Here is a 27870-nt window from a genome sequence, read left to right as displayed (position 1 = left end):
TTCAACCTTTATTTTAAGTTCCAGGGGATATATTCATTTTTAGTTAAGTGGAAGTAATGCTTGAACCATGAATAAAGATACAGATTCATTTGAGTAGGCTTTGTTGGTCTGATTCACTAATAGTTTTTTAAACGTTAACATTCTTACCAGGCAATTTTTATTTCTTAAAAAAATCCTGAGTTTAATAACAGGTTAGAGTAGTTTCTGTTACCAAAATGACTTCGAAATTCCACATAATTAGAATCAGATAAAATGTATGTTCTGCAACCAATTTCAAGGGTGCTATTTAAAAAAAACCATGACAACACCAGGATTTAATTTCTGACCTATTTCTCAGATCTTTTTATTTAATCCACAATCCAGCATTTTAAAAAAATCCCACAAGGAAGCAATGGAATTCAGGTAAATAATTTTTTTCTTGAGAAGTGACTGGGATCAAGAGAGATTAAAAGATCCTTTGTTTCTTGTCAGGAAACCTGGATTTCCATTCAATTCCCACAGAAACATATTGTGCAATCTAGAAATATTCTATGTCCTTAGCATAAATGAATGGAATTGACTATATAAATTTTTATGAAAGTAAGTTCTAAAACCCTATTCTAGAACTCAAAAGGTTAATACCAGGTCTATAAACAAATGGGTTGAAAAGTCACCTTTGAAGTTTAGAAGCTGGATCTCAAATTCTAGGCCTGTTCATGAAACCACAGGTTTACTGGAGCAGATAAAATAAGGAAAATCTTGTAAAAATTTCTCAGAAGTTAAACCCACCAGAAATGTGCATAATTTTTGCATTTTCCACATCTAAGCTTCCGGTCAATTAGAAAGACTATGGTCAAAAGGTGCACACTGCTTAGATGCTGGCATTGATTTAATTCAAAGGAAAATGGAAGAAATGAATTCTAAGAATGGGGCAAATCTTAATGTCTTAATTTGTTTTGTGCTGTGAGTCTGGGCAATTTATAAAAAACAGAGATTTATTTCTTACCATCTTGGAGTAATACACAGCAATTTAGGCTTTTTCTAGCCTGCTCCTCTAAATTCTTCCATACTCTACCCCTTACCCAGTTCCAGAGTGGCTTCCATTTTTAGGTATTTGTTATAACAATGGTACTACTCCTTCGTACCAATTTTCTATCATAGTCCATTTTGTGCTGCTAAAACAGGATACCTCAGACTGGGTAATTTATAAAGAACAGGGATTTATTTCTTACAGTTCTGGAGGCTGAGAAGTCCAACATTAAGGTGCTGGTATCTGGTGATGGCTTTTCTGTTGCATCATCCTATGGCAGAAGGTGGAAGGGTAAGAAAGCATGAGAAGGCAAGACAGAGTTGAAATCACCTTTATCAGGAAACTGTTCCCGTGATAATTAATCCATTCCTGTGATAACAGCATTAATCCAGGGCAGAGCCCTCATGATCTAATTACCTCCTAGAGATCTCAACTCTCAGTACTGTTGCATGGAGAATTAAATTTCCAATACGTGAACTTTGGGGAACACATTCAAACCACAGCAGTTAAGTAACTCAATTTCCCCTTATTCCCATACCCATATTCAAGCTACATGAATTTTTTTTCCAATTAGAAGTAAATAGTTGTAGGTACTTCAGTTTAGTAAATGTCACTGAATAGCATTTCATGAGACAAATTCAGTAGATAAACCTAAAGGTCCTTGCTGACATTTTTCTCATGTCAGTCTTAATAGTTTCTTAATCTCACTTTAATTATCTTAGTTTAAAAGCCAGATTCTAAATGGGTTACATAGAATTACCAGGGGACAAAAACTAAAGGAGTCATTTTAGGCTGGAGGCTTTTTTTTTTTTTTTTTGAAACAGTCTTGCTCTGTCGCCCAGGCTGGAGTGCAGTGGCAAGATCTCGGCTCACTGCAACCTCCACCTCCCGGATTCAAGCGATTCTCTTGTCTCAGCCTCCCGAATACCTGGGATTACAGGCACGCACCACCACGCCCAGCTAACTTTTGTAATTTTAGTAGAGATGGAGTTTTGCCATGTTGGCTGGAGGGTTTTAAATGAGTATTTGCTCCTATTAGAGGTTGCCTTGGTAGTCATTGCCAGATCTGGTGCCTTGTACAGTGCCTGGTACATGGGAGAGAATTATTAAATGTTGGATTAATGAACAGACATACCTCAACCAGGCTTTATTGGGTTAGCCTATCTCAAGAGAGGGGTCACTTGTGTGTAAGACAAAAAGGGGTTATGGGAAGAGTTTATTTTACCTGTTATTGTATCCCTCTCGCCAAACTTTCTACCAGCTCTCATGAAAATGTTGCTCTCTATACCTTCCCTGACCATATATTTCCAGAAATGTCACATCATAAATATTACACAGGAAATAAAGCATCTAAAATTATAAACCCTCTGACCAGAATGTCTTTCATCTGACCCACAACTTGTGCTAAATAATCAAACCCCAAACCCAATGGAATTTTAAAATTTGGGGTTTCTGGTGCTGAATATTTTGTGATTTGTCTTCTCTTGAGGCTTAAAAATTTCTATGTGCTGGTACAAGTAAATATAGAGGTAAAAAATAAATAGGCTTTTATTGGACAAGCGACTTTGAGTGCAGACTATAACGTGTTTGAGGAGAGATTTATAATAAAATTTAGTTGGTCCAACAAAGCCTAAATGTTTATGTAGCTCATTCAAACTTGTCTGTGTCCTCAAATTGACACTGTTTTACTTCATGCCATATCAGATAAAGTTTAATGTGTTTATCTGTAGGAGAAAGAGCTTCTTGTCAAACACGAAAATAAGAGAGAAAGAGGTGGAGTTTCCTCACTGAAATTAGTCAGTAACACGCCGTGTCCATTACGAACCCTCACATTCAATAAAGTGGAGAATGCCAGGATACTGCAGCAAATGGAGTTTTGCTGAAGATCAAAGCAACGTAAGCTGCTATAACAGACTTTATGTTCTGTCTTTTCATTTCCTGTAGGTGGTGAGCTCCTGAATTGTGGTAATTACCAGTCCTTGATTGAAGGCAATTCATTTCCTTCCTGACACTGAAAATATCAAAAAGCAAGCTGCCTCTTGATGGCCCTAACTTTATAGCTCATTTGTAATTATTCTAATCAGTTGTAAGGAGCAGGTAAGAATGAGAATATGTTTTGTTTAAGACAGTCTGAAGTTCCTTGCTGGAGCTTATTTCTAAATACCCTTGGTAGTTTGTTTTATATTCATAAACTAATTTGATCATTTCAAATTCTTACCAATTTTTAGTCTGTTAATAAAAAAACCTTATCCAATTATATTTTTACAAAAAATTGCATCTTATAATTCTATGATCTAATGAAATTGCAAAATTAAAATTGTGCACAAACACTTTTTAGGTTGAAAAGTTTAAAAAGAACAAAAAGCAGGTATAAAAATACACTCTAGTTTTCATTTTCAGATAGAGTAATTATATATCATATATAAAATTCATATATAAAATTTATATATATGAAAGAATATATATTTTCATATATTTACATATAAAAGAAATCTATATATATATAATTTTTATCTTAGATATCTCCAAAGATAAAATTCTTAAGATTGATAGGGAGCTGAGAAGAAATTTTAAATAGTGGATAAAACTTGTAATCATTTAAGATTTAATTAAGTCACATTTTCAGTAGATGTTCTAATAAATGCAATAGTAGTAATTAGTATTATTATTAGGATAGTGCCTGAAATAAAGGGTGTAAACATCACATAAAGCTTGGATAGAGAGCTGTAGGCTCAGAATAAAAAAACTTCAGACTAGAAACATACCTGAAAGAATCTTAGTCAATTCCTGAGTTTTACAGTTAAAATTCAGTTTCAGAAAAATAAACTGTCTCAAGTTAAATTGTCACTTACTGGCTTAGTTGAGGCAATAATTTGTGTCTTCTACTTCTAATTCATTTACTCTGTTTTTTTTTTTTTAGATATACTAACTGACAAATAAACATTACTATATGTATTCAACTATTCCTATAATTATTAATTTAAATAGTCTCAAGTTAAACTTTTACATACAGAATAATACTTGAACATATTTTATACAGTGCTATACATTTTGTAGATCACATTGAATTTTTTATTGCTTACTCTATATTTATATCTTTTGTACCAGCATAATTATGGCAGTAGAGGAAAGGTAAAAAGAAAGGGCAAATATACACAATTTTCACTATCATGTATGATTTTTAGTTTTTACTTCTAGAATTTATCCATGCTTACATAGTTTCTGAAGTTGTAATGATGAGGAAATACAATCTTTGTTCTGTTTTATTTAAGTAACATTATATTATGACATTGTCATGTTCATAATTACTACTTTAGCAACTAATACTTCATTGACTTAATTTGATAATTATCCAGTCATTTCCCTCCTGAGAGTGATTAGGTCATTTCTAATATTACTATAAAAAATACTGTTGTGAATTTCTTTGTGTACATTGCTTTTCTATATTGTTTGTCTTTTGATTTTTTTTGTGCAGATAAATCATATTATGCTTATGTGCATAAATTATGTCACATAGGCTCGTGTGATTAAACAGCACTGTCCCTCTTTTACCTGAAGTGGAATGTGAAAACAGCAGAGAAGCTACAGGCAGGACTGGCCTTATGTGCAGAAGGGTACCCAGAAGTCTGCAAAGATAATTTATAGGACAACTCCCCAAATCACCCCCAGTAGTCTTTCCTAAAATTTCCAACAATGCAATTTCTCAGTACTTTTTTAAGAGGTAGTTATTTAATAAAGTTAAGGCATTTCTAGACTAAACAAAGGTAAAGCATTAGCTAACACATATGCAGGGTCTAGTTTATATGATTAATTCCCATTACCAATCATAAATTCTTAGGCAGCACAGACTCAATTCTTCAAATAAGTATTAAAAAGAACAATATTGAGAGCATGACACTATGATGCCTCTTCAGTGAAAGAAAATAAGAGAATTGAACTTCAATCTCTCATACATTATAAACATGTTTCCTACACAAAACACATACCAGTCAATGAAAAGGTCATGGTTTTTCACAAGTTCTTTAGGACTCGGGCCCAGAATTCGCAAGATTGTTGTGATTTAGTCACTCATTATTGTTTAGCATTTATTTTCCTGGCATATACAGCTATACAGCTACCATGTATTGCAAAGCTACAATGTCTCAGCCACTTTTTTACATGATCTCATTTCGTCCTTATAATAACTCTATATAATATCCATTATTTCTCTCATTTTACATATGTGGACATCAAGGCTGAGAATGTTGAAGTATTTTGCATAAAATCACAAGTTCTGAGCTATGAAGTGGCATAGCCAAAATTGACCTTTCTCTGAACGATTATTCTGTAAGTACTCCTTAGTGAGCAGGGATTTCTACCATAATATGTCAACAGCTTTTTGGGGCTATCTGAATTCTCTTGTGATTTTTCTGTTCATAAAACTTGAAAAAGCTCTTAGTTAATTCTTTTTCCCAGAATGTCAGTCGTGCTGGACATTTACTCTGCTGTTAAACATGTAACTAGAGAAATACAAGTGGGAACCACATTTGTGACCCAAAATGAACTTTTCAAAATTTTTTTGAAGTCTTATAATATTTTGCACACAATCTTCATGACCAAAGTGTACTAAAGTCACAACAGATATTCCAAATCAGCAGTTGTGTTGCCAATGGAATGTCAAAAATATTAATTCAGATTTAACAACCACTCGGATTCATCTCTTTAGACTCAAGTCCCATAAAAACACAGGATGAAGTCTCATGACTTTTATTAAAATGTCTCTAAATATAAGCCCTAAAAGCAATTAACTCTGATATGGTGTTTAGATCTGAAAAATTTTGGAGAAGAAAAAGAATGTAAGAACGTACCTGCACCATAAGCATAGCAACTTCAGATTTAATGAATTTTTTTGTTAAATTTTGTTCAGTAACTAAGCTGATCTCTCAGAAAATCATTTAAAATTACTCACAAGACTGTAATTATGTAGTGTTGGAATGATCTTGGTACAGAAATGAAAAAAAATACTCTCTTTCACTGCTTCAAAAACTTCACCCAAAAAAAGGATTGAATGAATTCTAAGTTTTTAAAGTTTAAGAATTCTACCACAAATTTAACTTCAAGGAGAAAATACTTTAAGTTATAATTAATGTATTATTGGTAAATGTTTAGGATAAAAAGTCTCATACTAGAAATCCACAAAAAAAAATTAACAGTTTTGAATCCCTAATAGGTAGAAAGATAGTGTGTGATATGGTTTGGCTCTGTGTCCCCACCCAAATCTCATTTTGAATTGTACTCCCATAATTCCCAAGTGTTGTAGGAGGGAGTCAGTGGAAGATAATTTGAATCATGGGGCGGTTTCTCTCATACTGTTCCCATGGTAGTGAATAAGTCTCATGAGACCTGATGGTTTTGTCAGGGGTTTCTGCTTTTGCATATTCCTCATTTTCTCTTTCTACTGCCATATAAGAAGTGTCTTTCACCTGCTGCCATGATTCCGAGTTATTCCCAGCCACGTCAAACTGTAAGTCCAATTAAACCTCTTTTTCTTCCCAATCTTGGGTATGTCTTTATCAGCAGCATGAAAATGGACTAATACAGTAAATTGGTACCAGTAGCATTGGGTATTGCTGAAAAGATACCCAAACATGTGGAAGTTACTTTGGAACTGGGTAACAGGCAGAGGCTGCAACAGTTTGGAGGGCTCAGAAGAAGACAGGAAAATGTGGGAAAGTTTGGAACTTCCCTGTGACTTGTTGAATGGCTTTGACCTAAAGCCTGATAGTGATCTGTATAATAAGGTCCAGGCTGAGGTGGTCTCAGTTGAAGATGAGGAATTTATTAGGAACTGGAGCAAAGGTGACTCTTACTATGTTTTAGCCAAGAGATGGGCAGCATTTTGCCCCAGTCCTAGAGATTTGTGGAACTTTGAACTTGAGAGAGACAATTTAGGGTATCTGGCAGAAGAAATTTCTAAGCAGCAAACCATTAAAGATGTGACTCGGGGCCAGGCATGGTGACTCATGCCTGTAATCCCAGCAGTTTGGGAGGCTGAGGTGGGCAGATCACTTGAGTCGGGAGTTCGGGACCAGCCTGGCCAACATGGTGAAACCCATCTCTACTAAAAATACAAAAATTAGCTGGGTGTGGTGGTATATGCCTGTAGTCCCACCTATTCAGGAGGCTGAGGCAGGAGAATTGCTTGTACCAGGAGGTGGAGGTTACAATGAGCTGAGATCACACCACTGCACTCCAGCCTGGATGACAGAGAATCACTTGTACCAGGAGGCAGAGTTTACAATGAGCTGAGATCACACAACTGCACTCTAGCCTGGACGACAGAGTAAGACTTTGTCTCAAAAAAAAAAAAAAAAAATTGACTTGGGTGCTGTTAAAAGCATTCCATTTTAAAAGGGAAACAAAGCAGAAAAGTTCAGAAAATTTGCAGCCTGATGATGAAGTAGAAAAGAAAAACCCATTTTTTGAGGAGAAATTCAAGCTGGCTGCAGAAATTTGCATAAGTAACAAGGAGCCCAATGTTAATCCCCAAGACAATGGGGAAAATGTCTCTAGGGCAGGTCATAGGACTTCATAGCAGCCCCTCTCTTCACAGACCCAGAAGCCTAGGAGGAAAAAATGGTTTTCTGGGCCAGTCCTAGGGTCCCCATGCTGTGTGTGCAGCCTAGGGACTTGGTGCCCTGCATCCCAGCTGCTCCAGCCACTGCTAAAAGGGGCCAAGGTATAGCTTGGCTTATGGCTTCAGAGGGTGCAAGCCCCAAACCTTGGCAGCTTCCACGTGGCGTTAAGCTGGCAGGTGCACAGAAGTCAAGAATTGAGGTTTGGGAACCTCCACCTAGATTTCAGAAGATGTATGGAAATGCCTGGATGCCCAGGCAAAAGTTTGCTGCAGGGCGGGGCCCTCATGGAGAACCTCTGCTAGGGCAGTACGGTAGGGAAATGTGGGATTGGAGCCCCCACACAGAGCTCCTACTAAGGCACTGCCTAGTGGAGCTGTGAGAAGACAGCCATTGTCCTCCAGACCCCAGAATGGTAGATTTACTGACAGCTTGCACCATGCACCTGGGAAAGCCACAGACACTCAACACCAGCCTGTGAAACCAGCCAGGAGGTAGGTATACCCTGCAAAGACACAGGGGTGGAGTTACCCAAGACTTTGGGAACCTACCTCTTGCATCAGTGTGACCTGGATGTGAGACATGGAGTCAAAGGAGATCATTTTGGAGCTTTAAATTTTGACTGCCCCACTGGATTTCAGACTTGCATATGCCCTGTAACCACTTTGTTTTGTCCAATTTTTCCCATTTGGAATGGCTGTATTTACCCAATACCTGTATTCTCATTGTGTCTAGGAAGTAACTAGCTTGCTTTTGATTTTACAGGCTTATAGGCAGAAGGGACTTGACTTGTCTCAGATGAGACTTTGGACTGTGGAGTTTTGGGCTAATGCTGAAATGAGTTAAGACTTTGGGAGGCTGTTGCGAATGCATAATTGGTTTTGAAATGTGAGGACATGAGATTTGGAGGGGTCATGGGTGGAATAATATGGTTTTGCTCTGTGTACTCACCCAAATCTCATCTTGAATTGTACTCCCATAATTCCCATGCATTGTGGGAGAGACTCAATGGGAGATAATTTGAATTATGGGGGTAGTTCCCCCATACTGTTCTCATGGTACTGAATAAGTCTCACAAGATCTGATGGTTTTATCAAGGGTTTCTGCTTTTGCATCTTCCTCATTTTCTCTTGCCACCACCATGTAAGAAGTGCCTTTTGGCCGGGTGCGGTGGCTCACGCCTGTAATCCCAGCACTTTGGGAGGCTGAGGCAGGCGGATCACGAGGTCAGGAGATTGAGACCATCCTGGCTAACATGGTGAAACCCCGTCTCTACTAAAAATACAAAAAAATTAGATGGGCATGGTGGCGGGCGCCTGTAGTCTCAGCTACTCAGGAGGCTGAGGCAGGAGAATGGTGTGAACCTGGGAGGTGGAGCTTGCAGTGAGCCAAGATCGCACCACTGCACTCCAGCCTAGGCAACAGAGCAAGACTCTGTAAAAAAAAAAAAAAAAAGAAATGCCTTTTACTACCTCCCTCCATGATTCTGAGGCCTCATCAGCCATATGAAACTACAAGTCCAACTTAACCTCTTTCTTCCCAAAGTTGGGTATGTCTTTCTCAGCAGCATGAAAATGGACTAATACAGTGACCATAAATAGATCTTGAACTTTTAACTGTGAAGAACGAAATTTTGCTACATATTTAGCCTAACTTTACGTAGTTAGCTAAGCTCTATATCATTACATAATTACGAATATAGTTATATGACGAGTTAAGTCCTACGAAAAGGAAAGAACATGATTCCATGTAGGTGCACACAGTTCTCAAAATTTGCTTGTAAATGGTTTGGCTTTTAAAACATATTTTCTGATAGAAAATATTTTAAATTATAGCCTCTCCCCACCTGAAACTTATTGAATGTGTAATTAAGTTGAATTGTGCTTATTATGCTTGAGACAGAACTCTGAATTCAGGAAGGAAGGAGGCAGAGAACAAATATTTACTTCTTTCTGGCTACAGTGCTGGCTATGAATAAAATTTGGCATAGGCAATATACATGGGAATTTTTTTACTTCTTTATATTTATTCCTCTCTCACTTGAATATTGCTGTTATTTGGGTATACTATGCTCATTTCCTAATTTAAACTATGCTTATTAGCATACTTCCCAGCACCAGCCTACCCCTCAAACTACTCTGTGCCTCAAAATTATCTCCTCCATTCTTGTTCCTACTACAGTGCCTTGCACATACAAGGCACACAATAATTACTCATTAAAAGAATGAATGAAATAAGAAACATAGAAAGTGTTAGAGAAAGCACCAACCTAACAGAAAGAAAAGATGTGGCTTTAACTATCCTTTGCCTCTTTACTTCCCCTACATTTACATTCTCAGCTATTCAAGTTTTATACGGTTGTTGTTCTGTACAATGATTTCTTGAAGGCAAAAGCTTGAGCTCCAACAAGGTTAGGGGGGCATCAGTGCAGATGTTTTACGGACATTTTTAGAATTGGTGTTGATAGAAGTCTCATTTTTAAATGAGGTAAAAACTGAGGCTGTATAGCCTGATTCATAATGCTCAAAAGACCATTATGAATCATTATGAAACAAAGCAAACACATAGTTGTCATATAATATAGCAGTTCTAGGCTTGCTTCACGTGTTTCAAACAGTGATGGTTCCTTAAGAAGTCACATCTCTGTGCTATCTAACACATAAAGAGGCACAATAAAACAGTACAGCTACCGTGCTGTAATGTAGTTCACGGCCAACACTGCTCAGTGCTGAGTGTGGCACCCGTGGTAATTCGTGAGCGAGGTGCCTCCTTAGGCCTTTCCTGTGTTGCATACCTATCTCATTGCTAAACTGCATCTGGTTAGAAAGCCCATCCACATGCTCTTGTATGGTCAAAAAGGAGAGACTTCTTCTATACAGAACTCACTCAATGCCCGGCATGGGCACATGGCAGGCTGACAGCCAAAATGTGCCCACTAAGCCCCTAACAAATGAATCATGAATCTGGGTGACTGGAGAGACAAATGTTTACCATGGAATGGTAACAAAAAAGTCTGGGCTTTTTGCCATTTAGGAAAAAAAAAAAAAAGAAGTATGTGAACCTTCTTATCCTTTCCCAGATAGAGCTCTGAGAAGGTGTAGTACAATCAACTCAGTCTTTGGAGGGGCATATTGACAACCAAATGATACTTTGTATAGTTTCACAATTTTATGTGTGTGTGTGTGGTGATTTTCTCTCTTGTGGTGACTGATTTGCTTTACCATAAAACGAAGTAGGATGATACCATTATAATTTATCCTTTCCTATCACATCATGTTTTAGTTTAAGATTATAGAGCAAATAGACTGTGTTATTACTCATTGAACATTGAACACCAAGAATAAAGAAAGAATAATATAAGATTTTTGAGCATGGTTCTTTTCTCTGCTCAGTATCAATTCTAGCTCTGCCACTATCTGGCTGTGGGATGTTAGGCAAGTTACTTAACATCTTCCTCTATAATGTGGTCATTGAGACTAGATAATATGTGTATATGTATTAAGTGCCTGGAACAGATTAATAATAAATGCCAGTTGAAAATTATTTATTTGCGGAGGATGATGGTGGATAGGAGGCAGGACTAGCTTGCAGTTCCTGCCCAGATGGACGGAGCAGCGTGTGGAGACTCACATAGTGAACTTTTGCTCCAAGAACTATCACAGGAACATAGCAGGAAAGCCGAGCGAATCCACAGACCCTTTGAAGGAACGGGATCACTGCTGCAGGCTCTCCAAGATGCCAAAAAAACTGTGAGTTGAGTTACTTTCTCAGGAGGGAGGCTGGTGGTCTGGGACATGTTCTCTGCCTGTCACCAGCTGCCTGGAAATAGACTCAGTGCTGCTGAGGGGATATGGTGGGAGTGAGACCAGCTTTTAGGACTGCAGGCTGTGTGGGAGCAGGGTGAGGCCTGTGACTGCCAGCTTTCCCCTCTTTCCCTGGTGACCTGTATGATGCAGCAGAGGCAGCTATAATCCCCCTGGGAATATAATTTCATTAGACTGAGAACCACACCCCCATCCCATACAGTAGCCACAACAAGCCCCATACAAGGAGAGGCTGGGCTCAGACACACCTATCCCTGCCCCCACCTGGTAATCTTTCTGTATTCACCATGGTAGCTGAAGACAATAGTCATAATCTTTTGGGGGCTCTATGGCCCTGCCCACCTTCTGAGAAACCCAAATACTTAACCAGGTATCCCTAGGGCAAGTTTGCATATTCCCTATAGGACCACAACTGATGCGCTCTTGAAAGCATCACCTCCTGGCTGGAGGCCAACCAACACAAAATCAGTGCACTAAACAAAAGCACAACCAAAAACCCTCATAGAGTCCATTTCACTCCCCTGCTACCTCCACCAGGGCAGGTGCTGGTATCCACAGCTGCAAGACCTAAGGACGGACCATATCACAGTACTCTTTGCAGACACTCCTTAGTACCAGCCTGGAGGCCAGTAGCTCTGCTGGGTGGATAGACCCAGAGGAGCAAAAACAATCACTACAGTTTGGTCTCAGGGAGCTTCATTTTTAGAGGAAGGGGGAGAACACCACATCAAGGGAACACCCTTGAGACGAAAGAATCTGAAAAGCTGCCCCCGAGTCTCAGATTTTCCTTCTGACTTAGTCTACCCAAATGAGGGGGAACCAGAAAAACAATTCTGATAATATGATAAAACAAACTTCTTTAGGACTCCCAAAAGATCATACCAGCTACCAGCAATGGATCCAAACCCAAGCAAAATCTCTGAATTGCCAGAAAAAGAATTCAGAAGGTTGATTATTAAGCTAATCAAGGAGTTACCAGAGAAAGGTGAAGTCCAACTTAGATAAATCAAAAACATGATACAGGATATGAAAGGAAAACTCTTCAGTGAAATAGAAAGAATAGATAAAGAACAATCACAGCTTCTGGAAATCAAGGACACACTTAGAGAAATTCAAAATGCACTAGAAAGTCTCAGCAAAAGAATCAAACAAGCAGAAGAAAGAAGTTCAGAGCATCAAGACAAGGCTTTCAAATCAACCCAATTTATTAAAAAAGAAAAAAAGAAAAAATAATTTTTAAAAATGAACAAAGCCTCCAAGAAGTTTGGCACCATCTTAAACATCCAAATCTAAGAATAATTGGTATTCCCAAGGAAGAAGAGAAATCTAGAAGTTTGGAAAACATATTTGAGAGAATATTCTAGACATTGAAATGCAAGAAGCTCAAAGAACACCTGGAAAATTCATTGCAAAAAGATCATTGCCTAGGCAAATAGTCATCAGGTTATCTGAAGTCTAGATGAAAGAAAGAATCTTTAGAGCTGTGAGGCAAAAGCATCAGGTGACCTATAAAGAAAAACCTATCAGATTAACAACAGATTTCTCAGCAGAAACCCTACAAGCTAGGAGGGATTGGGGTCCTATTTTTTAGCCTCCTTAAACAAAACAATTATTAGTCATGAATTTTGTATCCAGCAAAACTAAGCTTCATAAATGAAGGAAAGATACAGTCTTTTCCAGACAAACAAATGGTGTGAGAATTCGCCACTACTAAGCCAGCACTATAAGAACTGCTAAAAGGAGCTCTAAATCTTGAAACAAATCCTCAAAATACACCAAAATAGAACCTCCTTAAAGCGTAAATCTTACAGGATCTATAAAACAATAACACAAAGAAAAACCAACAACAAGGTATTCAGACAACAAATAGCAAAATGAATGAAATAATACCTCATATCTCAATACTAACATTGAATGTAAATGGCCTAAATGCTCCACTTAAAAGATATAGAATGGCAGAATGGATACACATTCACCAACCAAGTTTCTGCTGTCTTCAGGAGACTCACCTAACACATAAGGACTCACATAAAGTTAAGGTAAAGGGGTAGAAAAAGATATTTCATGCAAATGGACACCAAAAGTGAGCAGAAGTAGCTATTCTTATATCAGACAAAACAAACTTTAAAGCAACAGCAGTTTAAAAAGACAAAAACGGGCAATATATAATGATAAAAGAACTAGTCCAACAGGAAAATATCACAATTCTAAATATACATGCACCTAACACTGGAGCTCCCAAATTTATAAAACAATTACTTCTAGACCTAAGAAATGAGACAGACAGCAACACAATAATAGTGGGGAATTTTAATACTCCACTGACAGCACTAGACAGGTCATCAAGACAGAAAGTCAAGAAAGAAACAATGGACTTAAGCTATACCCTAGAACAAATGAACTTAACAGATATTTATAGAACATTCTACCCAATAACTGCAGAATATACATTCTATTCATCAGCACATGGAACATTCTCCAAGATAGACCATATGATAGGCCACAAAACAAGTCTCAGTAAATTTAAGAAAATCAAAATTATATCAAGTACTCTCTCAGAACACAAAGGAATAAAATTGGAAATCACCTCCAAAGGGAACCCTCAAAACCATGCAAATATATGGAAATTAAATAACCTGCCCCTGAATGCTCATTGGGCAAACAGTGAAATCAAGATGGAAATTAAAAAATTCTTTGAACTGAATGATAATTGTGATACAACCTATCAAAATGTCCGGGATACAGCAATAGCAGTGATAAGAGGAAAGTCCATAGCATTAAATGCCCATATCAAAAAGCCTGAAACAGCACAAATAGACAATCTAAGGTCACATCTCATGGAACTGGAGAAAAAAGAACAATCCAAACCCAAACCCAAACCCAGCAGAACAAAAGAAATAACCAAAATCAGAGCAGAACTAAATGATATTCAAACAAAAAAGTACAAAAGAAAAATGAAACAAAAAGCTGGTTTCTTGAAAAGGTAAATAAAATAGATCATTTGCAAGATTAATCAAGTAAAGAAGGAAGAAGATCCAAGTAAGCCCAATTAAAAATGAAATGGGAGACATTACAACTGATACCACAGAAATACAAAAGATTATTCAAGGCTGCTATGAACACCTTTATCCACATAAACTAGAAAACCTAGAGAGATGGATACATTCTTGGAAATATACAACCTTTCTAGATTAAACCAGGAAGATATAGAATCTCTGAACAGACCAATAACAAGCAGCAAGATTGAAATAAAATTTTTAAAAATTGCCAACAAAAAAAGTCCAGTACCAGATGGATTCACAGCTGAATTCTATCACACATTCAAAGAAGAATTGATACCAATCTTATTGACACTATTACAAAAGACAGAGGAAAAGGGAATCTCCCTAAATCATTCTACGAAGCCAGTATCACCCTAATAGCAAACCTAGGGAAGGATATAACAAAAATAAAATCACAGACCAGTATTCCAGATGAACATAGATGCAAAAGTCCTCAGCAAAATCCTAGAGAACCGAATTCAACAGCATATCAAAAACATAATCCACCATGATCAAGTGGGTTTCATACTAGGGATGCAGGGATGGTTTAACATATGTAAGTCAATAAATGTGATACACCACTTAAACAGAATTAAAAACAAAAATCACATGATCATCTCAATAGACACAGAAAAAATTCAGCATCCCTTTATGATTAAAACCCTCAGCAAAATCAGCACAGAAGAGACACACCTTCAGGTAATAAAAGCTGTCTACAACAAATCCACAGCCAACATTATACTGAATGGGGAAAAGTTGAAAGCATTCCCCCTGAGAAGTAGAACAAGACAAGGATGCCCACTTTTACCACTTCTATTCAACATAGTATGGGAAGTCCTAGCCAGAGCAATCAGACGAGAGAAAGAAATAAATGGCATCCAAATCAGCACAGAGGAAGTCAAACTGTCATTGTTTGTTGATTGTAGGATTGTATACCTAGAAAACCCTAAAGACTCATCCAAAAGCTCCTAGAACTGGTAAATGAAAAAGTTTCAGGATACAAAATTAATGTACACAAATTAGTCGCTCTGTTCTACACCAACAGCAAACAAGTTGAGGATTAAATCAAGAACTCAATCCCTTTCACAACAACTGAATTAAAAAAAAAAAAAAAACAAAAACAAAAAACTTAGGAATATACCTAACCAAGGAGGTGAAAGACTTCTACAAGGAAAACTACAAAACACTGCTGAAAGAAATCATAGAAGACACAAACAAATAGAAACACATCTCAAGCTCATGGATGGGTAGAATCAATATTGTGAAAATGACCATACTGCCAAAAGTAATCTACAAATTCAATGTAATTCCCATCAAAATACCACCAACATTCTTCACAGAACTAGAAAAAAAATCTTAAAATTCATATGGAACCAAAAAGAGCCCACATAACCAAAGCAAGACTAAGCAAAAAGAACAAGTCTGGAGGCATCATATTACCTGACTTCAAACAATATTATAAGGCCATAGTCACCAAAACAGCATGCTAAAGGTATAAAAATAAGCACATAGAGCAATGAAACAGAATAAAGAACCCAGAAATAAAGCCAAACACTTACAGCCAACTTGTCTTTGACAAAACAAACAAACCATAAAGTGGAAAAAGGACAATCTATTCAACAAATGGTGCTGGGATAATTAGGGAGCTACATGTAGAAGAATGAAACTGGTTCCTCATCTCTCACCTTACACAAAAATCAACTCAAGATGAATCAAAGGCTTAAATCTAAGATCTGAAACCTAAAGATTGTAGAAGACAATGTCAGAAAAACTATTCTAGATATTGGCTTTGGCAGAGACTTCATGACCAAGACTTCATGACCAAGAACACAAAAGCAAACACAACAAAAATAAAGATAAATAAATGGGACTTAATTAAATTAAAAAGCTTCTGCACAACAAGAGAAATAATCAGCAGAGTTAACAGACTACCCACAGAGTGGGAGAAAATCTTCTCAATGTATACATTTAACAAAGGACTAATATCCAGAATCTACAAAGAACTCAAATCAGGAAGAGAAAAAACAAACAGTCCTATCAAAAAGTGGGCTAAGGACATGAATAGACAATTCTCAAAAGAAGATATACAAATGGCCAACAAGCATGGGGAAAAATGCTCAACATCACTAACTAAAAGGGAAATGCAAATCAAAACCACAATGTGGAACCACCTCACTCCTGCAAGAATGGCCATAATCAAGAAGTAATAGATGTTGGTGTGGACATGATGAAAAGGTAACACTTTTACACTGTTGGTGGGAATGTCAACTAGTACAACCACTATGGAAAACAGTGTGGAGGATCCTCAAAGAACTAAAAGTAGATGTACCATTTGATCCAGCATTCCCACTACTAGCTATCTACCCAGAGGAAAATAAGTCACTATACGTAAAAGATACTTGCACATGCGTATTTATAGCAGCACAGTTTGCAATTGCAAAAATATGTAACCAGCCCAAATGCCCATCAAATCGACCAGTGGATAAAGGAAATGTGATATATACACTGTGAAATACTACTCATTCATAAAAAGGAATGAAATAATGGCATTCACAGAAAACTGGATGGAATTGGAGACTATTATTCTAAGTGAAGTAACTCAGGAATAGAAAACCAACATCTTATGAAGAACGTGAATGGAGAACATTGTATGTTCTCACTCAGATATGGGAGCTAAACTATGAGGAGGCATAAACTATAAAGGCATAAGAATGATACATTGGACTGTGGGGACTCAGGAAAAAAAGTGAGGGGTGGCAATGGATAAAAGACTACACATTAAGTACAATGTACACTGCTCAGGTGATGGGTTCACCAAAATCTCAGAAATCACCACTAAAGAACTTATTCATATAACCAATTACCACGTGTTCCCCAAAAACATATTGAAGAAATGAAAATTTGAAGAAAAAGAAAATAATTTATTTGCTTATATTGTTTCTAAAATTAATATTGGGATAAAATTCATCAGTAGCATTATAGCTAGAGACCAAAATACCTACCAATAACATGTGGCTCGCTAGACTAGATTTTTTTTTTAATCTAAAGAAAGCTATTTGGGAAATAATATTTTCAAATTAATTATTGTCAACCTTTTCTTGACTTAAGATTTTATTTATACTCTGTTTTATCTGCCCCTTTCACTGTACCTGGTAAATAAAATAAAATAACTTATTTTAGTAAATGTAAGTGGCAAACGAGAGCTCCAAAACAATGAAAATCTAATATAGTAATGTATTCTATTCTAGAGGAAAAATAATAAAAAAAGAAGCTTGCAGAATATTTATGAATAGCTTAATATTGGTATATATGCATATGTACAAACAGTATAGAATATAAATATTAAGCTATTCATATATATTCATATGCCTATACATATATACATGTATACATATATATGTATCAGCTGTCCATAGATACCTATGTGTGTGTAGGTATATTTCTGTATACAGATGTGTGTATGAACTTTTACATATATGAACCCAGTTTTTGAGAACTAGAATGTATGAGGCAGTTGTACTCATCTTTCCTTTTGGCCACAAGAATGCTTTTTCTTCAACTGTGGTTTCCTTCTCTTTGGCTTTTTGGCACTCTGACCAACTGTGTGACAATCCTGTGTTGAGTACACAGACTTTGACGGTTCTCTAATATCTTCATTCAAATAGTCAAGGAGAAGCTGAGAATAACAAACTATTTTTAATTATGCTGGAAACACACTACGAAGTTTCCTACTGTGTAGTGGAGTGGAAGTGATTTATCACATGAGAAAATGAATCATTGGTCAATGGAAAGTTGACAGCTAATAAAAATTTTGCAGTTGGGACTCATCACTTCATATCTCAAATATCTCAAAGATATTTGAGAAAAGTAGGAAAATTGAGGTGATTTGAACTACTTATTACATAAAGTTCTGACACTTTTTTTATAAGGCTACTAAAAAAATATGATTTTCCAACTTCAAGACTGAGTGATGAAGAAAAGACTGAGTGACGAAATTTTAGAAACTTACTTCCCAAGAGAGTTATTTTGGATGATCTAAAAATATCAGTAAGACTTATTTTAAAATTTCCTTGTAAGGTCCCCTTTCTTTAGAAATTTGCTTTGCAATCCAAACCCCAAGTTCAACTACAGTATAAGTTGGAAAAGAGAGGTAGAAAAGGAAGGATGGAACTTTGCTCTATCAAAAATACCCTTTTGTAACCTGTGTGTTCTAATAACTATTTGATACTTTAGAGAAATTTGTTTTTATTTATACAATTAATTATGCTTTGAGGGGGGACATCAGCAAGATGCGAAAATAGAAAGCTCCACTACCTCCTTCTCCAGTGGAGACAATGAATCAATAACAATACACAGACAAATTATCTCTGTTAGAAATCCAGAGAGCAGTTAAGAGGTTCATGCATCCCAAGTGAGTGTGAAATCAACTGCATTGAAACCAGTAGGGAAATTTGTGACACTCACTTGTCAGAGCAAGAGAACCTGACAAAACCTCTCTAATGGGAAATGTATATGCACAAGTTTAGAGAAGATATATTCACAGAAAAGGTTTGAGAAGCCCACAGAATCTCCAATTGGGCTAATTAGTGAATGTCTTTCTCAGTATAAAGCTAGTTTTTAAAGACTGGGAGAGGTAACTGTTTTTTCAAATTCATGGATCCCAACACAAAGTAACAAGGCACAGAAAGAAATAGTTAAAGTTGGTCAAACCAAACGAACAAAATAAATCTCCAGAAACCAACACTAAAGAAACAGAGGTATGTGAATTATCTGACAAGGAATTTAAAATAAGCATCATAAAACTGCTCATTGAAATTAAGGAAAACGTAAGAATAAAATGCAAATATTAATAAAGAGATAGACAATATGCAAAAGAACCAAATAGAAATTTTGTAGCTGAAGAATATAATTGAATTTTATAATTCACTAAATGGGTTCAATATCATCTATGATCAAACAGAAGAAAGAATCAGTGAACTCAAATACAGGTCATTTGACAGTATTCAGTTAGAGAGAAATTAAAAAAAAAAGGATGAAGAGAGAAGAAGCCTAATGAATTCATTAGAAAGAAGAAGCCTAATGAGTTTATTTGGTCCACCAAGTGGACCAAAATACACATTATGACAGTCCCAGAAATAGAAGAGGAAGAAAAAGAAAGGGGAAAAAAGCTTATTTAAAGAACTAATGACCAAAATATTTCCATTATTGTGAAGGAATTATTGTGAAGGAATATTTTTGTGATAATTCCATTATTGTGAAGGAATATTTCCATTATTGTGAAGGAAGGAATATTTCCTTCATATTGTGAAGGAAGGAATATTTCCATTATTGTGAAGGAAGGAAATCTTTCCATTATGGTGAAGGACAAGAAGCCAAATGAATTCCAGATAAGATAAACCCAAGGAAGAAAACACTGAGACACATTATAATCAAATTGTCAAAATCCAAAAAAGAATTTTGAAGGCATCAAGAGAAAAGTGAATTGTCACATACAAGAGAGCCTACACAGAGAGAGAAGACTATCAGTTGATGTCTTAGCAGAAAATTTGCAGAAGGAAGCAGGTTAATATATTGAAAAATCTAAAAGAAAAAAAAAACTTGCCAGCCAAAAACACAATATCTAGCAAAACCATCCTTCAAAAATGAAGGTGAAATAAAGACTTTTCCAGACAAAGGAAAGCTAAAGAGTTTTTATCACCACTAGATTTGACTTATAAGAAATGCTGAAGGGAATCTTTCAAGTTAAAGTGAAAGGACACTGAACAGCAACATGAAAGCATATAAAAGTAGAAGACTTGCTGGTAAAGGTAACCATATAGATAAGTACAGAATATTGTAATACTATAATGGCAGTACATAAATCAATGCCAATTCTGGGATGGATGTTAAAAGATGAAACTATCAAAATAACTACAAAATGTGTTAATGAATACACAAAATAAAAAGATGTAATTTGTGGCATCAACATAAATTCTGTGTGGGACAACAAAAGAGTAGAGTTTTTTCTACACAGTTGAAGTTAAGTCATCATTAGTTCAAAATATACTGTTATATATATTAGATGTTTTATGTAAGCCCTATGGTAAACACAAAGAAAACACCTATAGAAGATATACAAAAAAAAAAATGAGAAAGAAATCAAAGCATGTCATTACCAAAAAAAAAAAAAAATCAATGAAACACAAAAGAAGACAGAGAGGAAAAGATGTGCAAAAAATTATGAGAGAAGACAATTTGCAAGATAATAATGGTAATACTTCCCCTCTCATTAGTTACTTTAAATGTAAAGAGATTGAACTCTCAAATCAAGAGAAACAGAGTGTCTATAATGAGATACCATTTCATACCAGTTAGAATGACTATTATCAAGAAGTCCAAAATAATACATGCTGAGAAGTTTGCAGAGAAAATGGAACACTCATAAACTGCTGGTAGAAATGTAAATTAATTCAGTCATTGTGGAAAGCAGTTTCACAATTTCTCAAAGAACTCAAAGCAAAATTACCATTCAACCCAGCAATGCCATGATTGGGTATATACACAAAGGAATATAAATTATTCTACCATAAAGACATATGCATGTGTATATTTATTGCAGCCCTATTCGTAATAGAAAAGACACAGAATCAACCTAAATGCCCATCAATGGTAGACTGGATAAAGAATGTGGTACATATATACCATGGAATACTACACAGCCATAAAAAAGGACAAGAGCAAGTCCTTTGTGGCAACATAGATAAAGCTGGAGACCACTATCCTAAGCAAACTAACACAAGAACAGAAAACCAAATATGCAGGTATTCAGATATAACTGAGAACTAAACATTGAGTACATATGCATACAAAGAAGGAAACAATAGACACCAGAATCTACCTGAAGGTGGAGGAGGGCAGGTGACTGAGGATTTAAAAACTATGTATCAGATACAATGCCTATTATCTGGGGTGTTGAAATAATCTGTACACCAAACTCCCATGACATGCAATTTACCTATGTAATGAACCTGCACATGTACCCCTGAACCTACAATAAAAGTTAAACAAAAACTAGAAAGAGTATCTAAATGGATACAAAACAGAATCCAACTATATGTTATCTTCAAGGGACACACTTTAGACCTAAAGCTTATAGGCTGAAAGTGAAAGGATGGAGAAACATAGTCCAGGCAAATAATAATAAAAGAAAGCCAGGGATATTTACACTTATATCAGCCAAAGTAGACTTTAAGTCAAAAACTATCACAAGAACCAAAGAAGAACATTATAAAATAATTAAAAAGGTCAACTAATCAGGAAAATAAAACAACTATAAATATATGCACCCAATATCAGAACATCTAAGTACATAAGGCATCTAATACATAAACTATTGACAGAACAGAATGAAGGAACAGACAGTGACGCAATAATATCAGAAGATTTCAACACTCACTTTCAATAATAAATAGAACAATTAGACAAAAAATCAACAAGGAAACAGAGGACTTGACCAACACTATATACCAAATAGATCTGAAAAACATAAACAGAACATACTCTCAACAAGAGCAGAATACACATTCTGCTCAACCACACAGATGATTTTCTCTGGGACAGAACACATGTTAAGTAACACATAAGTTCCTAATGGATGTAAGAAGACTTTTCCAACCACAATGGAATCAAACTGAAATAAATAACAGGAGAAATTTTGGAAAATTCAGAAATATATGGAAAATAAAAATAAAAAACGTACTTACAAAAACAAATAGGTCAAAGAAGAAATTAAAAGGGAAATTCAAAAACATCTTGAGACAAAGAAAAATGAAAATACAAAACACTACAACTTAAGGGTAGCAGCAAAAGTAGTATTAAGAGAGAAATTTGTAGTGCTAAATGTCTAGATTTAATAAGAAGATTGATCTTAAGTAAACAACCTAATTTTACACCTCAAGAAGATAGAAAAAATAAAACTAAGCCAAAAGTTAGCAGAAGGAAACAAATGATAAAGATTGGAGCAGAGATAAATGAAATAAAGAATAGGAATAAAAAAATAAAAAAGATCAACAAAATTGACAAACCCTTAGCTGGACTAAGAATAAAAGGGAGAAGACTCAAATAAATAAAATGAAAAACTGAAAGAGGAGACATTATAACTGATGCCACAGAAATAAAAATTATTATAAGAGACTACTATAACCATTATATGCCAACAATTTGGATAAACTAGAAGAAATGGATAAACTCTCAAAAATATACAACCTATGAAGACTGAGTCCTGAAGAAACAGAAAATCTAAACAAATCTATAACTAGTAAGGGGACTAACACCATAATCAAAAACCTCTTGACAAAGAAAAACCCAGGACTAGATGGATTCATTGAAGAATTCTACCAAACATTTAAAGAAAAATTAATGCCAATTATTCTCAATCTCTTCCAGAAATTTAAAGAGGTGGAACACTTCCAAATTCATTTATGAAACCAGCATTACCCTAATAACAAAGCCAAACACTACAAGAAATTGAATTGTAGGCCAATATTCCCGATGAATATAGATGCAAAAATCTTCAACAAAAGTCTTGTAGACCAAACTCAACAGCACATTAAAAAGATCATACACCATGACCAAGTGGCTATTATCCCTAAAACACTAGGATGGCTCAGAATATGAAAATTAATCAATATGATATACCACAGTAACAGAACAAGGATAAAAATTACACAGTCATCTCAATCAATGCAGAAAAAGCATTTGACAAAACTCAACACTTTTTCATGATAAAATCACTCAACAAACTAAGGCTAGAAGGATTTTACCTCAACATATAAAGGCCATATGTGAAAAATCCACAGCTAACATTATACTCAGTAGTGAAAAACTACCATCTTTTCTAAGATCAGAAACAAGGCAAGGATGCCCACTCTCACCACTTCTGTGCAATAACAAAAAACAATCTGAAAAGGAAATTAACAAAAGAATACCACTTTCAATAATCCCAAAAATAAAATTCTTAGGAATAAATTTAACCAAGAAAGTGAAAGCCTTGTATGTTGAAAACTACAAAACATTGAATAAAGAAATCAAAGAAGACACAAATAAGTGGAAAGACATCTGTGTTCATGGATTGGAAGACTTCATATTGTTAAAATTCTCATACTACCCAAAGCAAGATACAGATTTAATGTAATCCCTATCAAAATCCTAAAAGTACTTCTTGCAGAAATTAAAAAAAAAATCCTAAAATTCGTATGGAACCACTTAGGATGCAGAATAGCCAAAATAATTTTAAGAAGGAATATCGAAGCTGGAGGCCTCATATTTCCTTTCTTCAAAACACACTACAAAGCTATAGTAATTAAAATAATATGGTATTGACATAAAGACAAACATATAAACCAATATAATTGAATAGGGAGCTTAGAAATTAACCCAAACATACACAAATGATCTTTGACAAGCATGCCAAGATCACGAAACAGGGAAAGGTGCAAAAAAAAAAAAAAAAAGGTGCAAAAAATGGTGCAAAAAAAAAAAAAAGGTAGATGGCCACATTCAAAAGAATGAAATTGGACCCTTGTTTTACACCATACACAAAAATCAACTTAAAATGGATGAAAGACTTAGACATAATACCTGAAAACTATAAAATTTCCTAGAAAAGAACATAAGAGAAAAGCTTTATAATATTGGTCTTGGCAATGATTTCCTGTATATGACACCAAAAGCACAAACAACGGAAGCAAAAATAGACAAATGAGACAACATCAAAGTAAAAAGTTTCTGCACAGCAAAGGAAACAATCAATAGATTGGAATGGCAACTAATGAAATGGGAGAAAATCTTGGAATAACCAGATATCTGTAAAGGGGTTAATATCTAAAACTATTAAGAACTCCTACGAGTCAATAATATCAACAACAACAAATAAACTATTTTTTTTTTAATGAGCAAAAGACTTGAATAGACATTTTTCCAAGGAAGACATACAAATGGCCAACAAGTATATGTAAAGATGCTGAACAAAAGATATTCTCTTAATCATCAGGGAAGTACAAATCAAAATAACAATGAGACATCACCTCACATTTGTTAAGACAGCAATTATGTTAGAAAAAACAAACAAATAAATAATAATAATAAAAAAACACCAAAAACCCAAACCTGAAAAATAACAAGTAACAAGTATTGGTGAGAAAATTGGAACCCTTGTCATCGACAGTGGGAATGTAAAATGGTGCAGTTTCTGTGGGAAACAGTCTGAAGTTTCCTCAAAAAATTAAAAAACAGAATTACTATGGGATCTAGCAATCCAGCTTCTTGGTATTTATCTGAAAGAATTGAAAACAAGGTCTCAAAAAGATATTTGCACTGCCATGTTCATTGCAGCATTATTATTATAGCTAAGAGGTAAAAGCAACATAAGTGTCCAGCAATGGATGAATTAAGAAAATGTGGTATTCAACCAAAAAAAGCTCAGGACCAGACAGATTCACAGCTGAATTATATCAAAGGTACAAAGAGGAGCTAGTACCATTCCTTCTGAAACTATTCCAATCAATAGAAAAAGAGGAACACCACCTAACTCATTTTATGGGGCCAGCATCATCCTGATACGAAAACCTGGCAGAGACACACACAAAAAAGAAAATTTCAGGCCAATATGCCTGATGAACATTGATGCAAAAATCCTCAATAAAATACTGGCAAACTGAATCCAGCAGCACATCAAAAAGCTTGTCCACCACAATCAAGTTGGCTCCATCTCTGGGACGCAAGGCTGGTTCAACATAGGCAAATCAATTAACATAACCCATCACATAAACAGAACCAATGACAAACACCACATGATTATATCAATATATGCAGAAAAGGCCTTCAACAAAATTCAACAGCCCTTCATGCTAAAAACTCTCAATAAACTAGGTATTGATGGAACATATCTCAAAATAATAAGAGCTATTTATGACAAACCCACAGCCAATATCATACTGAATGGGCAAAAGCTGGAAGCATTCCCTTTGAAAACTGGCACAAGACAAGGATGCCCTCTCTCTCCACTCCTATTCAACATAGTATTGGAAGTTCTGGCCAGGGCAATCAGGCAAGAGAAAGAAATAAAGAGTATTCAAATAGGAAGAGAGGAAGTCAAGTTGTCTGTTTGCAGATGACATAATTGTATATTTAGAAACCCCCATCGTCTCAGCCCAAAATCTCCTTAAGCTGATAAGCAACTTCAGCACAGTCTCAGCATACAAAATCAAAGTGCAAAAATCACAAGCATTCTGGCCGAGCGCGGTGGCTCACGTCTGTAATCCCAGCACTTTGGGAGGCCAAGGCGGGCAGATCACGAGGTCAGGAGATAGAGACCATCCTGGCTAACACGGTGAAACTCCATCTCTACTAAAAGTACAAAAAAAAATTAGCTGGGTGTGGTGGCGGGCACCTGTAGTCCCAGCTACTAGGAAGGCTGAGGCAGGAGAATGGCCTGAACCCGGGAGGCAGAGCTTGCAGTGAGCTGAGATCGCGCCACTGCACTCCAGCCTGGGCTACAGAGCGAGACTCCGTCTCAAAAAAAAAAAAAAAAAAAAAATCACAAGCATTTCTACACACCAATAATAGACAAACAGAGCACCAAATTACGAGTGAACTCCCATTCACAATTGCTACAAAGAGAATAAAATACCGAGAAATACAACTTACAAGAGATGTGAAGGACCTCTTCAAGGAGAACTACAAACCACTTCTCAAGGAAATAAGAGAGGGCACAAATAGAAAAACATTCCATGCTCATGGATGGGCAGAATCAATATCATGAAAATGGCCATACTGCCCAAAGTAATTTATAGATTCAATGCTATCCCCATCAAGCTACCATTGACTTTCTTCACAGAATTAGGAAAAACTACTTTAAATTTCATATGGAACCAAAAAAGAGCCTGTATAGCCAAGACAATCTGAAGCAAAAAGAACAAAGCTAGAGACATCACTACCGTATATAGTATATCACTACTGATATAGTATATATACTGTGGTATGTATACTACAAGGTGACAGTAACCAAAACAGCATGGTACTGGTACCAAAACAGATATATAGACCAGTGGAACAGAATAGAGGCCTCAGAAATAATGCCACACATCTACAACCATCTGATCTTTGACAAACCTGACAAAAACAAGCAATGGGGAAACGATTCCCTATTTCATAAATGGTGGTAGGAAAACTGGCTAGCGATATGCAGAAAACCAAAAATGGACCCTGTCTTTACACCTTATAGAAAAAATAACTCAAGATGGATTAAAGACTTAAACATAAGACCTAAAACCACAAAAACCCTAGAAGAAGACCTAGGTAATACCATTCAGGACATGGGCACGGGCAAAGACTTCATGACTAAAACACAAAACGCAATGGCAGTAAAGGCCAAAGTTGACAAATGGGATCTAATTAAACTAAAGAGCTTCTGCACAGCAAAAGAAACTATCATTAGAGTGAACAGGCAACCTACAGAATGAGAGAAAATTTTTGCAATCTATGCATCTGACAAAGGTGTAATATCCAGAATCTACAAGGAACTTAAACAAATTTACAAGAAAAAAATAAACCACTCCATCAAAAAGTGGGCAAAGGATATGAACAGACACTTCTCAAAAGAAGACATTTATGTGGCCAACAAACATGAAAAAAAGCTCATCATCACTGGTTATTAGAGAAATGCAAATCAAAACCACAATGAGATACCATCTCATGCCAGTTAGAATGGTGATCATTCAAAAGTCAGGAAACAACAGATGCTGGAGAGGATATGGAGAAATAGGAATGCTTTTACACTGTTGGTGGGAGTGTAAATTAGTTCAACCATTGTGGAAGACAGTGTGGCAATTCCTCAAGGATCTTGAACTAGAAATACCATTTGACCCAGCAATCCCATTACCGGGTATATACCCAAAAGATTATAAATCATTCTACTATAAAGACTCATGCACACGTAAGTTTATTGTGGCACTGTTCACTATAGCAAAGACTTGGAACCAACCAAATGCCCATCAATGATAAATTAGATAAAGAAAACATGGCACATATACACCATGGAATACTATGCAGCCACAAAAAAGGGTGAGTTCATGTCCTTTGCAGGGACATGGATGAAGCTGGAAACCATCATTCTCAGCAAACTAACGCAGGAATGGAAAACCTAACACCGCATGCTCTCCCTCATAAGTGGGAGTTGAACAATGAGAACAAATGGACACAGGGAGGGGAACATCACACAACACACCAGGGCCTGTCGGGGGGTGGGGGGCTAGGGGAGGGATAGCATTAGGGAGAAATGCCTAATGTAGATGATGGGTTGATGGGTGCAGCAAACCATGAAGGCACGTGTATACCTATGTAAC

At 36.0% G+C, this 27870-nt stretch overlaps 1 long non-coding RNA gene across 3 annotated transcripts in view; it reads right to left on the bottom strand.

Annotated features, from left to right (window-relative positions):
* Nucleotides 1-313: 313 nt before the first annotated feature.
* Nucleotides 314-27870, bottom strand: part of LOC103890979 (uncharacterized) — a 198478-nt gene continuing 170921 nt past the window's right edge. For all 3 annotated transcript variants that reach the window (XR_008526400.2, XR_655261.4, XR_008526401.2), the window contains one exon: nt 314-1280. This is a non-coding gene — a long non-coding RNA (uncharacterized LOC103890979). The remainder of the gene's footprint in view (nt 1281-27870) is intronic.

The sequence above is a fragment of the Pongo abelii genome, chromosome 5, assembly GCF_028885655.2.
Source record: "Pongo abelii isolate AG06213 chromosome 5, NHGRI_mPonAbe1-v2.0_pri, whole genome shotgun sequence".
Classification (NCBI taxonomy): domain Eukaryota; kingdom Metazoa; phylum Chordata; class Mammalia; order Primates; family Hominidae; genus Pongo; species Pongo abelii.
Note: the sequence above shows the minus strand (reverse complement) of the source record. Positions and strands in the feature narration are given on the sequence as shown.